This window comes from Malaya genurostris, chromosome 2 (assembly GCF_030247185.1).
Source record: "Malaya genurostris strain Urasoe2022 chromosome 2, Malgen_1.1, whole genome shotgun sequence".
Taxonomy (NCBI): Eukaryota; Metazoa; Arthropoda; class Insecta; order Diptera; family Culicidae; genus Malaya; species Malaya genurostris.
In genome coordinates, this window is record NC_080571.1 from 73,120,584 (window position 1) to 73,137,962 (window position 17,379).

Consider the following 17,379-nt stretch of genomic DNA (forward strand, 5'->3'; position numbering starts at 1 on the left):
GACCAACGAAATCATTCGTTGCACCAGCTCTAGCCAACTCATCAGCCCATTCATTTCCAGTAATACCAGAATGGCCGGGTACCCATATGAAGTAAACAGCATTTGAAATGCTGAGGTCTTCAATTTGAGTTCGACATGCGATCACTAGATTCGACCGTGAGTCATTCGAACTGAGTGCTTTTAAGGCTGCCTGACTGTCGGAACAAAAATAAATACGTTTACCACAGATCCTCTGCTGAAGTGCCGATTGTACTCCACACAGAATTGCGTAGATTTCTGCTTGGAACACAGTACAGTATCTACCAAGTGAATGAGACTGCTCCAGCCTATTTCACGACAGTAGATACCAGCACCAGCACGACCATTCAACAGAGAACCGTCCGTAAAACAAACTATGTGTTCATCAAGTTGTCGTTCCAGACAACCAGACAATCATTCCTAACGAAGAGGATAGCTCACATTGAATGTTTTAAAAGGAAAACTGCATGTGAGAGTTAGGTCACTAGGAGCGAGTAAATACTCATCCCACGGAACCATTTGAGACCACAAGCGAGTGTGACTGGTAGCATATTCTAATGGGTTACTGTTCCAAAGCCCTGTAACCCTAAGACGGTATGCACAAGATAATGCTTCTTGTTTTAGGAACACATATAGTGGTTTAATGCACAGTAGCGCCTCTAGAGCAGCAGTAGGAGTTGTCGTGAATGCTCCTGTCATCGCCATTAGGACCATCCTTTGGAGATGATTTAGCTTTGACTGAACTGTCGCGACTTCTCCTTTCTGCCACCATACAAGACATCCATATGCTAAAATTGGTCTAACGATAGTTGTGTAGATCCAATGAATATATCTGGGTTTGAGTCCCCATGATTTTCCAAAAGCTCGTCTGCATTGGCCGAAAGCCATGCAAGCTCTTTTAATCCTGAAATCAATGTGAGCAGACCAATTCAGTTTTGAGTCAAGAATAACCCCGACGTATTTAACTTGATCGACCACAGTGACCCCTGAAGCAAAGAACTGCAACGGACGAGCTCCTGTAATTATCCTACGATGAGTGAAAAGCACCATTGATGTTTTGCCCGGATTTACAGATAATCCAAACCTGACAACACCATTGTTCAACAGATCGCAGGGCTTGCTGCATTAAATCAAAGAGAGTGTTAATGCTTATACCGGTCATCAATATATGATAATCGTCGGCAAAACCATAAGTCGGAAATCCAAGGTTATTAAGTTTCCTTAACAAACTATCAGCGACTAGGTTCCATAAAAGTGGGGATAGTACACCACCTTGAGGACACCCACAGACACTCAGCTTTCTAATCTCTGGCCCGCCGAAGCGATGATCAAAGAAGTTGATTGCTAAGCATTGCGTGTATCCAGTAAGGGAAAAACCCAAGATATTCCGTTCACGACTGCAATGTTTAACCTCCTGCAGCCATTCAGCCATCGGCACGGAAATACACCTTGACTTAGGAGTTCCTATTTTTGTGGCCTTTTACGACATGGAATAGGAAACCAGTGGATCAATTCTTGGTAAAAAATAATTCCGCCGGATGCCACACGGCTTACCTGTTTGGTGGACTTATACCACCGGTACAGGTGGACCGTAGCGTTATTCTTAGCAGTTGGGAAACCGCTACCGACACTACACGGCTATCTAGGCTGCTCAGAGAGGGAAGTTAACATTGATGGTCAACTTCCATGGATGGCCGAGCAGCCGTGATATCCAAAGTGATTGTTTATGCATAACATACAGAATAAAACAGTGCTTCGATTGCGTAAGCCATCCTTAAGAGAACGAAATGGGTTCACTACCCGAGAATCGGTATAATCGAAGTCGGTTCGTACGGCCACCAACTAACATGACACACAAACTCTTCTAGTACGCACCCTATAATTCCGGAACCGTAAGTCGGATCCGGATGAAGTTCAGGAATTCCGTATGAGACCGGAAGACCTTTCATTTGAATCTAAGTTTGTGGTAATCGGTCAAACCATCGCTGAGAAAAGTGAGTGAGATCCATTTTGGTATATATGACCACTATTTCCGGTACTTCCGGTACCGGATACCGGGAACCAGGATAGCCGGAATCGGTTTGTTTAGTTGCCTACTGATAATGACTATCGATTTGTGTAGTTTTGAGACCAGTTTAGAAAAATTTTTACGTTTTTTGTTTCGACGGTTTAAGTGACGGTGTACAATATTGAACACACTTTACCCTATAATTCCGGAACCGGAAGTCGGATCTGGATGAAATTCAGGAATTCCGTATGAGACCGGAAGACCTTTCATTTGAATCCTAGTTTGTCAAAATCGGTTCAGCCATCTCCGAGAAAACCTAGTGAGATTATTTGACACATACACACACACATACATACACACACACACAGAGACATTGCTCAGATCGATGAACTGAGTCGAATGGTATATGACACTTGGCCCTCCGGGCCAATTTTCACTGGTCGGTTTTTCAAGTGATTGCATAACCTTTCTATATGAGAAAGGCAAAAACACATTTTTCTAACTATGTAACATTTCTGTATGAGAAAAGCAAATAAGATTATCGATTATGTGAAAATAAATTACACACACTTCGGAACAACCCTTTGATTTCACATCTTACAAGATGCACGTAAAATGGAGCGTCGCAGTTCACTCAAATTTACGTTCAAGAGCATGTTATATTGTGTGTGAATGGAAAATGCATATAAATTCATGCTGTCGCACTTGGTAGCCGAATGAAAATTACATTCGAAACCAGTAAAATTCAGTCTCATCCAACATTAAGTCATTATCAATGGCATTTTATGTCATTTAACAAATTAAGTCTTGATGAATTACATCAAATGTGGGATTAAAGCTTGCTTTATTTAGAATTGGAACAAACTTTTGCTTATATTGTGGCGCTCCTGGTGGACGGATTTGGAAGTTCTCGACGCCCACATGTCGGGAATGTTGTCAGCTTCACGTATGATTTATGACGTTCCGCAAATCGACTGTACTTTGTAAACAATCAACATGAAAGCTGAAAGAAGGGAAGAAATTGTGCACAGTTATTTGGAAAATCCATTGTGGTCTGCATCTAGGCTAGCTAAACAGCTGAAGTTGCCCAGAAATACCGAATGGCGCGTTATCAAATGGTATAAGGAAACATTGACGACGATTCGGAAGCATCAAGCCAATCGTCGGAGTGGAACTGTCGACAGGAAACTGCGTGGTAAGATTTTGAAGACGATTAAGAGGAATCCTAATCTGTCGGACCGTGATTTGGCTAGAAAATTCGGTGCTGCCCATAGTACCGTGAGGAGAACTCGACTCCGGGAAGGAATCAAGTCGTATCGAGCTAGCAAACAGCCAAATCGGACCATAAAACAGAATAGTGTGGTCAAAATTCGTGCTCGGAAACTAAATGACCAGGTGCTGACCAAGTTCAACGGGTGTCTTCTGATGGACGATGAAACCTATGTCAAGGCTGACTTCGGGCAAATCCCAGGTCAAAAATTTTACTTGGCAACGGCTCGGTGGGATGTTCTAGCCAAATTTGAATTTGTTTTTGCCGACAAATTTGCAAGAAAACTTATGATTTGGTAGAGCTTTTGCAACTGTGACAAAAAAAAAACGAAAGTTTTCGTTACAAATAATACAATGACATCGGAACTATACCAAAAAGAGTGTCTCCAAAAACGAATTTTGCCGTTTATTCGATCCCACGACCATCCCGTAATGTTTTGGCCAGATTTGGCAAGCTGTCAAAGTCGTTCAAGAATGGTATGCAGAGAAAGGAGACCAGTTTGTTCCGAAAAACCTTAACCCACCCAACTGCCCCCAGTTCCGCCCTATTGAGAAACACTGGACAATCATGAAGAGGAGACTCAAGGCAAAGGGAAAGGTTGTCAAAGACATCAATCAGATGACGACCTGGTGAAATAAGATAGCTAAAATGATGGACGAAGAAGGTGTGCGCCACCTAATGAGCCGTGTTACAGGAAAAAATCGAGAATTCCTTTGAAACCGTGACGAATAATTTTGTCCGTATTTTTTCTTAAAAGTATGAAGAAAACGCTACATTTGTATAAAAAAAGATCTTGAATTTAATGATAAATAACTGAAATACAGGTTATTGTCTTCGTTCCAATTCTACCCGAAGCAAGCTTTAGATCACCTGTAAATTAAATTTTCTTTGGAGTGCGAATAAAAACTGTAATAAATTTCTTTTCTCAGACGATAACGTACACACTTAGAAAAAATCGTGTAAATTTACGTCTACGACACATATGAGCGTCAAAAATGACTCAGTTTTACAGTAAATCCAACTAATATTCAATGCATTCTGACATATTTTCAAGTGCTAAAATATCTATATTTACACGTTTGTTTGAAGTATGTTTACATCATCCTTATAACAATCAGTCATTTCACGGATTACGTCTTATGAATTGTGTCATATGTGGATTTGTGTCACCTGCTGTGTAATTTCTTCGTTTGAAAAATGAACCTTGTCAAACATGTTTATACTTGAATAGGTTAAAATGTGATAGTAATGATTTATGGAAAAATTCATAGCCGAGATCTCTATTTCTGACTGGATAATTTTTAACTTACAAGATCGAGCCTTGAATGAAAACGGTTTTCTAATTACGAATCTAATAAGAGTTAAAAAACCATACAGTTCGAAAAATCCTTGTAATTTTACATCTTATAAGATGCACACACTCAGACAAAAAATATATGGAATTTCATAATAATTTCGTATAGTTTTTAATCACAACAATATCGTATGTGAATCATAAGACCACCTTATGAAATCACGAAAATTCCAATTTTCGTGACTTCATAAGGCGGTCTTATGATTCACATACGATATTCTTGTGGCTGAAAACCGTACGAAATTGCTATGACATTCCATATATTTTTGCCTGAGTGTATCTGCTTGGCTGGTAAATGGTGCATATAAATTCATACAGTCACAATTGATGCACAGATACAAATATTTTGTGAATTTACATCTATTCATTTTCATGCACATATTCGGAGCAAAAATTTACTTTTCAATTCTGTTCGTTTCAATATAAATTAATCGCAAAACTAAGCGTTAATTGAAAGATACAGTTCTATTCCTTGGAAATTCAAGGCAATCTAATAAAGTTTTGGCATTAAAAATGCCTTACTCTTCACTATATGGGGCCGGGTGTCAATTAAAAGTTTCAAAAATAGTCGCGTAACCTTTTTGTGTCATAATTTTGAACGTTATTAACTCGGTCATTTGTTGATGGATTGTTATAATTTAAAAACAAATAGATTCGGAAACTTTTAACTTGAACATGTATGACGACGTCATTTCAGTATTTCAATAGCGTACTATTGAAAAAATGGTTGGAATCGACCTATGTTTTCATCCACCAATCCCTGTTGTACAAAATGACGTCAACTTTTTGTTCGGCATAGGAGGCTTTGCGTCATGCATAAAGAACACTGCATCGTTCTGCGTAGTATCATAAATCAAATAAACATAGATTTCCCAGTATAATAGTAATGTAGTTGAGCAACCCATGACAGCAAAAGCACCGTCTGGTGGAGAATGGGTGCGTAAATGCTCCTAAAATGCATGCATAAAGTTGCCTGCGCATTTAACACAACCACAGTAGCTAATGGAAAAAAGTACACCCGTTTCTCACTAGAGATGCTGTTAGTGTCACCGTACAGTCGGAAATCTATGTTTATTTGATTTATGGTAGTATGAAGAGAAATCTATAAATATAGGCTGCACAATATTTCTTTGCCTAGTTGATGTTTGACTGTGAATGAAACAAGTAGCTTGTCCAGTGAGCTGATGACTGGATTGTATATGCGTTCACTTGCTGGATTGTCGCTTTTGCATTATGTGTTGGTGAAATTTCCTTTTGGCTGTGCAACACCGTGTTCTCTTGAGTATCTTATATATCATCTAGCTATTGAAAAACCGAATCAGCGTGGTTACCGATTCTTTTGAAATATCCCATGTATTTAGCAAATTTTTGGTCAATTTTGCCATTAAAAATGCCTTACTCTTCGCTACACAAGGCTGGGTGTCAATTTAAAACATGCAAAACTAATCGCGTAACATTTTTCTGTCATAATTTTGAACGCTTATAACTCAGTCATTTGTTGATGGATTTATTTAATTCAACAACTAATCGATTCGGAAACATTTAACTTAAACTTATGAGATAACGTTATTTGAATTTTTCAATTGCAAACCATTGAAAAATTGGTTTGAATTGAGTATTTTATTTTGGTTCTCTGGTAACTATGAGGCCAATTTAGAATTATCGGCGATAGATTTTCCGGATCTAATTTGCAGCGCTTGTTCCTCGATAATTTGTTAATGAATTTTCCTAATGTAAATGATTCCAAAGCTTCAATATTGTAAGCTTAAAAATGTTTTAATTTGTCAACGGATCGGTTTGCATACTTAAATCTCCATTTCCATACGAACAAAACGTGACAATATGACTGAACAAGTTGTTGTCCCACCAGAAATTAAACGCTTCAAAAGATTCAAAATTAAATTCTGAAACTTATCTAAAAGCGGCCTGCTCGGTTTAGTATTATAAATGAGTTCCACAGGCTCACATATACAGTACAATTAGATGCAATATCATATAGTATCAAAGATAAGCTCAAGGTAAGTTTACTTGCGATTTTACATGTATCGTTTGAATATGAACCCTCGTAGAATTTAGTTAATGACCAGTTTCAGTTGAATTATTATTTGCTTCAAAACAATAAGCGTCTGATGGCTACACGCGTTGTAACTATGACAATGTTCATTCATGTGTTAATAACATCAACTTATGTCGTTTTCGCTTGAGAAAACTGAAACTGACCCAGGGTAGTTTCATCAAACAAACACTTTTCACGAAACTGTGTTGATTTCGCCCTTAGCAACGAGGGTTTAAGCAAACCTAATATTAAAACCAGGTTCGAAACTGACTCGATTTTCAGTTCAACAGCGTTGAAACTAGGTTCGAAACTGGTTTCAAACAAACGGTTTGACAGCAGTTAGAGTGGAAACTGGGTTAGGTTTGGCATCAAGCGAAAACGACATTACAATATGAACAATATTTCGGAATTTAGTTGCTTATCCATTCCGTATATTCCTGATATGCCAAAGCGACTGTTTCACATGTTTTCTTCCTCGTATTTTTGCCATATTATTTACCGACACTTTCCGAAGATTATCGACGATTTTGAAGGATTAATAAAATTACACAATTACTGAGATTACTGGTACAACATTCTCATCGATCGATTAACTGTTTATAAAATTAATAAGTCCACCCAGCGAACGACCATTATTAGGTTAAAACTGGGGGTAAATAAACGATATAAATCAAATCAAATTAATAAATTTGTACGTTTCTCGAAAATTATCATCATAAAATAAAATAGTTTCATTTGTTCAGGTTTAAATCTTTAGGTTGTTTGTATCTAAAATTGAGCTTTCAAGTAACTTTGCAGTGTAGTGAAGTTTAGTGTATCATCATCATTATTATCTTTATTTTTGTATTTATTATGAAGACCCTAGAAACGTTTCATTTTTAATGTTATCGTGCTCGGTCGTGTCTTGAATACAACCCTCTAATTTTTCATCAAGGGTGCTTTTCAATAAAACTTTCGATTAAAACCATGTGTATTCCCTGTTACTATTGATTTACAAGTCATGTAAATTTTATTATTTCTTTCTGTGTAGCCGAATGCAAACTATACTAGTAGTCTGTAAAATTATGTACGAGTGAATTGCGCCATTTGAAAAGTTAAGTAGTTATGAATTGCATCGTTTGTAGAACATGTCACCTGTAAAATTCAAGATATTTGTCTGTGCCAAAATCACGTCATCTTTGTTTAGTTTCTGTTCATGACTATAAAATAAACTGATATCAAATCCGTATGTATCTTTAGAATACACTCTTAGAAATTCAAGCATGCCATAATTTTGTCGGTTATGACATAACATTACATCTATGAACAGTTGAAAATAAAGTTTGAGCCCTTTTCGTCATGTAAACTTTAGTTAAATTACCGATGGAGTTAAAGATATGACTTATCTTTGCCAAGACGCCTTGGTGTTACATTCCTTTTGTGGAACTTTTGCTTTTCTGTTTCAACAGACTTCGGGGCCGATTCCTAGCGTGCAGAATTATTGCATGGCTAGTACTACGATCCAACTGACACTAAGAACACTTTCAGGTCGGAGCTCGAACATACGACAACTGACTTGTACGACCAGCGCTTTATCTTATCGACTTAGCTTGACATGCTTTGAATTACGACACTCCTGACCACATTATGTAATGTCAATTAATAATTCGATGAGCTGAGATTAAGTTCCGGTCTGATGTTGCTATTATAATCAGATTTCGATTCTTTCTCATCTCGATGTTTGACTTTACTCGGGTACCGACCAGGGTAACGTCAGTCTTCGCATACGAAGCAGTATTTGCTCATGTTACGCATACAAAACATTAAGGATTAAGACAGTTAGGCACTGGTCAGCACTGGTTGATTCGGCGCTAACCTGTTTGTTCGGTTTGCTTTATTTGCACTAAAGGAGTGGTACCCTATGGCCAAAAACTAGAGTTCCAAAAGCTCCGATCTTGTCAGTTGACCGTGAATGTAAGGGGCCGCCGTTACGTAAGATGACGTTTTGAAAGACGCGGCGTGAAATGCGGTAGGTATGTATTCAGATGTGCAGAGTTCGGTTGAAAATCGGTTTTTAAACATGACAAAAAATATATTTACTATTCTTCTGATACAATACAGACGGTAATGTCGTAATCACGTCACGACGATCATCATTGAACTTACGCTTCTGCAAAGCTATCACAACACAACATCACTGGCGGTAGCGTACCAAACGGATCGCAGCTCTCCATAAGGATCTCACAACGCCACCGTTTCGACGGTTTCGAGTCGGGCAACGGGAATACAAAAAGATCAACTGCCAGCGCGAGTGCCGAGTAACATAAGCTGACAACTGGTTTTTTACCTCATCACCATCATCATCGGACTCAATTCGTGAGTGCGCACCAGAAAATAATAACGAAATCAAGTGGAACATCACAAAATTATTTTCTGAGCTTCATTTATCTTGAAGGTGAAGTGTCACTACATGAAAATGAAATAAAAAAAAAGACGTGAAAGTTGCCATATTTCGCCCCGTCCCGGACGTAAATAAATGGATTAAGGAGTACTCTTGACGTTACACCGCGATATCCCGTGGGCTCCCGATGGGCCTCGCGTCTCCACCGCCGTGGCATTTGCGGTCTCTCGGTGGGTTGGGAAAAAAGGCGTCAGATTTGAATTTTCCGCGACGTCTAAACAGGAAACCAACGACTCTATCACACCCGATGAACGAATGAAACGAATCTACTACTACGATAGCTTTTTGTTTCGCCAAGCTCGTTTCGCGAATCGATTTTGCTGGCTGCACAAACCCCCGACGCAGCTGTCAACGAGATGCTAAATTCAATTTACCACCGTGACAGTTCAAATGCCTCGAGCTGTCGTGGAATATTCATCCGTAACGCCCCGAAACTTGTCCACCAACAAACAGTCAACCTCCGGCTGCTCTGCATTTCTGTCGGGTCTCATTCGACTTTAGGTAATTAACGGATTGAATTATTGACTGAAGTTGGTCGTGCTTTGCGTTGTAGATTTTTTTGTTCGTTTCTGTTGTTGCCTCGGGTGCGTTTATTGTTTACGACGACGACGACGACGACGACGATGTCTCTACTAACGTTTGGTAAATCCGTGGATCAAGATTATGTTGGCCATGTTTTACTAGTATGTTTGTTTGTTTGTTTATTTATCTATTTCTTCACACCGTCGTCCGCGTAGGGCTTTTGTCACCGCACGCACGAACGCACGCAGCTCGTAATTTATGAGAGTGTGTTGTTACGCACTTTCTTCAGGGTTGGTACTTTGAGGGTACCAGTTTGTCCAAATATTGACAGCGTAGAAATGTCGCGTATGGTAATTTACTAGCTACGAGTGCTTAGTAATATGTTTTGAGCTTTCGAATCGTGTAACGTCCTGTGTTAATTAACCTGGTTTACCATTTGTTTAGAAAGCAATGATGTTTAGCCTCAGTTTGCAGCTTCAAAATGTAAGCAAAATACAACCTATTATAGCTTTGTTTTCCAAGAAAAACGTATAAGGTTCAGGTGAGTTCAAAATAGTAATACGATATGGTACAGAGGAAAAACCTTATAAAGCTTGCTTCATTTAGAATTAGAACAAACTTTTGCTCATATTGTGGCACTCCTGGTGGACGGATTTGGAAGCTCTTGGCGCCCACGTGTCGGGAATTTTGTCAGCTTCACGTATGATTTTTGACATTCCGAAAATCGACTGTACTTTGTAAACAATCAACATGGAAGCCGAAAGAAGGAAAAAAAATTGTGCACAGTTATTTGGAAAATCCATTGTGGTCTGCATCTAGGCTAGCTAAACAGCTGAAATTGCCCAGAAATACCGTATGGCGCGTTATCAAACGGTATAAGAAAACATTGACGACGATTCGGAAGCCTCAAACCGATCGTCGGAGTCGAACTGACGACCGGAAATTGCGTGGTAAGACTTTGAAGACGATTAAAAGGAATCCTAATCTGTCGGACCGTGATTTGGCCAGAAAATTCGGTGCTGCCCATAGTACCGTGAGGAGAACTCGACTCCGGGAAGGAATCAAGTCGTATCGAGCTAGCAAACAGCCAAATCGGACCATGAAACAGAATAGTTTGGTCAAAATTCGTGCTCGGAAACTATATGACCAGGTGCTGACCAAGTTCAACGGGTGTCTTCTGATGGACGATGAAACCTATGTCAAGGCTGACTTCGGGCAAATCCCAGGTCAAAAATTTTACTTGGCAACGGCTCGGGGGGATGTTCCAGCCAAATTTAAATTTGTTTTTGCCGACAAATTTGCAAGAAAATTTATGATTTGGCCGGGCATTTGCAGCTGCGGCAAAAAAACGAAAGTTTTCGTTACAAATAAGACAATGACATCGGAACTATACCAAAAAGAGTGTCTCCAAAAACGAATTTTGCCGTTCATTCGATCCCACGACCATCCTGTAATGTTTTGGCCAGATTTGGCAAGCTGTCATTACAGCAAAGCCGTTTAAGAATGGTATGCAGAGAAAGTGGTCCAGTTTGTTCCGAAAAACCTTAACCCACTCAACTGCCCCCAGTTCCGCCCTATTGAGAAATACTGGGCAATCATGAAGAGGAGACTCAAGGCTAAGGGAAAGGTTGTCAAAGACATCAATCAGATGACGACCTGGTGGAATAAGATATCTAAAACGATGGACGAAGAAGGTGTGCGCCGCCTACTGAGCCGTGTTACAGGAAAAATTCGAGAATTCCTTCAAAACCGTGACGAATAATTTTATCCGTATTTTTTCTTAAAAGTATGAAGAAAACGCTACATTTGTATAAAAAAAGATCTTGAATACAATAATAAATAACTGAAATACAGGCAATTGTCTTTGTTCAAATTCTATTTGAAGCAAGCTTTAAATACGCATGTTAAAATTTTCGGATGAATTTTGTCAATGCTTGTTTGGTATATGATGACTTAAAATGATTTCATTTTTTTCAAGCTGGATTAAAAAGGTTTATGATGATCAGCAGAGATGTCCATCTTCTTTGTATGACGAAGAGCAAGTGCAATTTTTTCTCTCGCACTGACAACATCATGACATGGGCTCTTCTATTTTACGCAGATGCACCACTGTTATATAAAGTGTGCACGCATCATGAGAACGCGTGTTTATTTTCTTTTACCTCTAGCCCTGGAAACACACCAAAGTGCTAGAACAGAGCTTTCAAATTCTCTGAGGTGCACGCAGATATTTTCACCGAAGTGTACATGCCATGCCGGTAAGCACTTTGATGTACGGTTCGCATTAAAGAAACGTAGATCAAGCTTATTCAGTAAAAATACAACTTATCGTTGAAATTTCGTATTTCCTTGCTGCGGAAAAGATTTTCCTAGCAAGGCAAGTGCTACCTTCTATGAATTTAAAAATGAAATCACAGGAGTGTTCGCTCACCAATACGCGCGGGTGGTCACTGATGATGATTGTTCGAGAGAACGTGAGAGTGATTCATACGAAGAGAACGTGATTCACTCGCACCAGATTCTTTGAACACAGGCACACACACTGGCACTGTCTATTCAACACAGAGAAGAAGTGAGCTTTTCTTTTTATGCGGCGTTTGACGGTTGCATCCACAGCGTCGGCGTGGCACTCACACGCTGATGTATCACTCTAGTGAAATGCCATCACTGCTTCTAGAAGAAAGGTTGCTATGACAACATTTATTGCTTCTGTTCTGTAAAATCTTTTTCTAGTGATTTACTTTCAATTTTTCAACATGAACTTGCTCATCAGTTCAGTAAAAAAACATCATGTTGAAAAATGCAATTAAATCTTATTCAGAATCTTATGATTATTTGTGCTACAAAATGAAAATTTTAGGTATTATTAGCCAAATTCCACGCTAAATCGGATTCAGAGTTGCAGCACTCTCTCAGACTTGAATAAAACTTGCTGTACATGAAGATTTTATCACAAAAAATCACACAATAATTTGTTTTTTCCAAAAATATGATCTAGACTGGCTTTTGAAAAGGGCCAAACTTTTTTTACCAATTTATTTCAAATGGCTGTGGTCGAAGAATGACAAATCCCTCGAAAATTTGAATTTTACAAAATTAGTAAAGTTTGTGAGAAAAAATAAGTTACCTGATACGAAAGCGGGTCATTTCGCTGAAAGCCATTTCGCCGAAAGCCATTTCGCCGAAAGTCGTTTCGCCGACCCGCCGTCAGAAGCGGCGGTCTCTTGCATACAAACCTGTAACCGCCTCGATTGCCCGGTTCACTCAAAGCTAGGTTTCTTTGCTTTAGTTAGGTTAGTTAGCATACGAATCAAATCGTTGTGGCTAAGCCGCATTAGATATTTTCTCACTTAGTAATCGGAAAATACCACATACATTTGCTTGGTAGAAACACGTATGCAATTGTTTTGATGCTTAGTGGCTAATAGTCAACAAGTTTCCTTGCGAACTCCGTTCTGAGGTTCAAGAATCAATCTTTATTCAAGAAGTACAATCATATCATTCATTTTGTGTTTATTCTAAATCTATTCCAATTATAATATTAAGACAATTGCAGGAATCGGCGAAATGGCCCATTCGGCGAAAAGACCCTTTCGGCGAAACAGCTTTCGGCGAAATGGCTTTTGGCGAAATAACCCGGATCCACCTGATGCATGTAAAAAGTATCGCTAACGAATTTGGTATTTCAAGTGCTGTGCAACAATTAACAATACGAAGTGTAATCGTAATAATTTACGTCACATGTCGTCAAGGAAAATCAACCAAATTTATTCTATGGCATTTGTGAGTCATGCCGTTGCGTAGTATCTCACTAGAGTGCCTTTAACCAGAGTGACGACTTCTCATCCGTAAAGTTGGCAGTGTCGTTAGCTTTACATTGTAATTGACAGGTCGTTTGTTCGTTCGGAACTGGAAGCTGTCATTCCAAACGAACAGCTGTCGTCAGTCTGGTTATAGGCACTCTATGTCTCACAATAGAGTATGAATTATGCGCTGAAGGGCATTGTTTTGCAACATTCCATGGAAAAGGTCCCTGTGTTGCTATTGGTGGCACGGTACATAGCAAGTTTCATTAGAATCTGAGAGGGTACTGCCAACATTCGTTAGAAGTTCGTCATTACAATCAGTGTTGGTGATTGCCGAAAATTTGACAGAAGCTGCTATATTGCTATCTACCTTATGATCAAAAAAGAACCGGAATTTTATTATAAAACCTGTTTTAATCCACCTAGTGGTGTAATGATGCCTTTCTCATATCAATCATACTATCATATATAATACTGTGGAATTCTTCAAAATTATTTTTCTTTGATTCTTAAAAGAATAACCGAAATAGATTTGTTTGACCGTCTACCGATAAAAACTATCAATTGGAAAAGATTTGAGGTCGATTTAGAAAACTTTTTACGGTTTTTCGCTCTTTTCAGTGATGGTATAGAATTTTTAACACACTTTACCCTATATTTCCGGATCCGGAAGTCGGATCTTGATGAAATTCAGGAATTATGTAAGGGACCACAGTACCTTTCATTTGAACCTAAGTTTGTGAAAATCGGTCGCGCCATCTATGAGAAAAGTTAGAACACATATTTTCATTTTTTTGCACATCTTACCCCATAACTCCGAAACCGGAAGTCGGATCCGAATAATATGTAGGAATTTTCTATGGGACCACAAGACCGTTCATTTGAATCTAAGTTTGTGAAAAACGGTTCAGCCATCTCCAAGAAAAGTTAGTGAAAAAACGTTACATACACACATACGCACCTACACACACACACACACACACACACACACACACACACACACACACACATACACATATATATATATATACACACACATACACACCACACATACAGACAAATACACACACAAACGTTTTGCGTACTCGTCGAACTGAGTCGAATGGTGTATGACACTCGGCCCTCTGGGCCTCGGTTCAAAAGTCGGTTTTCACAGTGATTGCATAACCTTTCTATATGAGAAAGGCAAAAAAAAAATTTTCTTCGATTCTTAAAAGAATAACCGAAATCGATTTTTTGACCGTCTACTGATAAAAACCATCAAATTGGAAAAGATTTGAGGTCGATTTTGAAATTTTTTTAAGGTTTTTCCCCATTTTCAGTGATGGTATACAATTTTTAACACACTTTACCCTATATTTCCGGATCCGGAAGTCGGATCCGCATGAAATTCAGGAATTACGTATGGGACCACAGGACCTTTCATTTAAACCTAAGTTTATGAAAATCGGTCGCGCCATCTATGAGAAAAGCTAGAAAACATATTTTCATTTTTTTGCACATTTTACCCCATAACTCCGGAACCGGAAGTCGGATCCAAATAATATTCAGGAATTTTATATGGGACTACAAGACCTTTCATTTGAACCCAAGTTTGTGAAAATCGATTCATCCATCTCTGAGAAAAGTTAGTGCACTTATTTTCACAATTTTTTGCACATTTTACCCCATAATTCTCGAATCGGAAGTCGGATTCAAATAATATTCAGGAATTTTGTATGGGACCACAAGATCTTTCATTTGAATCTAAGTTTGTTAAAATCGGTTCAGCCATCTCCGAGAAAAGTTAGTGCAAAAAAACGTTACATACACACATACGCACATACACACACAGACATTTTGCGTACTCGACGAACTGAGTCGAATGGTATATGACACTTGGCCCTCCGGGCCTCGGTTCAAAAGTCGGTTTTCACAGTGATTGTATAACCTTTCTATATGAGAAAGGCACAACCCATTTTAATCCACCTAGTGGTGTAATGATGCCTTTCTCATATTACTCATTACGTCATAAATATAATCGTGAATTTCGCAAAAACTACTGTTTATTGAATAGAAATAGGATAATTTGTTCGGATCTCACATCTCACAAACTCTATAAAACTTGTTTACCCTGTAGTTCCGGAACCGAAAGTAGTATCCACAACAAATTAAGGAATTCCGTATGAAACTGTAAGACTTTTTTTTTGAACCTATAAGTTTGTGAAAATCTATTTGGCCATCTCCAAGAAAAGTAAGTAAGTAATTCTTCCGAAACCGGATTCAGATAATCGGTATAGCCGAAGTTGGTTCGTTTACTACCAACAAATATAACCTACAAATTGGAACAGTTTTTAACGTAGTTAAACCTATACTTACTATCTCATGCTCTATTTCGATTAAACCAATTAAACGAAATCTAACAAACGAAACGAACCTGCGTTTCTGTTACTTCTGCATATGTAAGTCTAGCTAAACAGCATAGAACATGTAATAGGATTATTATTATTATTATTATTATTATTATTATTATTATTATTATTATTATTATTATTATTATTATTATTATTATTATTATTATTATTATTATTATTGACATCACTACACAACGTGTACGAAATAGAACAAAGCACGCCTTGTTCGTTTTGTGTTTTCTTCTTCTTTCGGTGTTGTACATATTGTCACTCTATATGGCGATTTGATAACTTTGACACTCATCGCCCTGTAACTGCGGAACCGGAAATCCGGATCCGGATGAAATTTCACAGTAGCTTTAATGACAGTATGAACTTTAATTCAAATCAAGATTTGTGAAAATCGGTTCAAACATCGCAGAGAAATCGAAGTGAGTTTAGTTTTAGAAGTTTTTCTTCTCCACTTTCGGTGCTCTCGGAACAGGAAAAGAGAGGACCAGTAGTGCCGAATTAAGTTTTTATGCCCACAAACTAACAAGCTCTGCAAACTAGAAGAATTTATCGGACAGTTTTATAGGATTTGTACTTGTGTTTAACCATCGTTCGTGGAAAAATACTAATAAAATCGGTAATTTTCCACTTATCACGCTTTAGCTCCGAAACCGGAAGTCGGGTCCTGATGAAATGTTCCACAAATTTCCAGGATATTATAAGACCTTTCATTTGAATCTTAGTTTGCAAAAATCGGTTGAGTTGTTCCAGAGATAATCGAGTGTAAACTTTTTCTCAAATTTTCACATATTACCATATAACTCCGGAACCGGAAGTCACATTCAAATGAAATTCAATAGCAAACTATGGGACCATAATACCTTTTATTTGAATCTTAGTTTGTGAAAATCGGTTCAGCCATCTCTGAAAAAAGCGTGTGCATATTTTTTTCACTTTTTTGGTACATATCATCCTATATCTCCGGAACCGGAAGTCGGATCGGAATGAAATTCAATAGCAGGCTATGGGACTATGAGACCTTTCATTTGAATTTTTGTTTGTGAAAATCGGTTTAGCCATCTCTGAGGAAAGTGAGTGCATATTTTTGTTACATGCACACACATACACACACACACACACACACACACACACACACACACACACACACACACACACACACACACACATAAACACACACAGACATTTGCTCAGTTCGTCGAGCTGAGTCGAATGGTATATGACATTCGGCCCTCCGGGCCTCGGTTAAAAAGTCGATTTTCACAGTGATTGCATAGCCTTTCTATATGAGAAAGTCAAAACGGAAAATTTCAATTTTTAATAAATTTCTTTATTATCGCCTTCAAAGTACTCTCCTCCTGCGGCAATACATGCATGCCAACGCTTGATCCAATTTTCCATACAAGTTTTATAGGCTGCCGAAGGTATGGCCTTTAGTTCACGCAGCGAATTCTCTTTTATGGTCTGTATGGTCTCAAAACGCGTTCCCCGCAATGGCAATTT

At 38.5% G+C, this 17,379-nt stretch overlaps 1 protein-coding gene across 1 annotated transcript in view; it reads left to right on the forward strand.

The window, feature by feature from the left end:
* The window catches only part of LOC131432064 (semaphorin-5A), a 510,712-nt gene that overhangs the window by 188,421 nt on the left and 304,912 nt on the right, over window positions 1-17,379 (forward strand). The window lies entirely within an intron of this gene.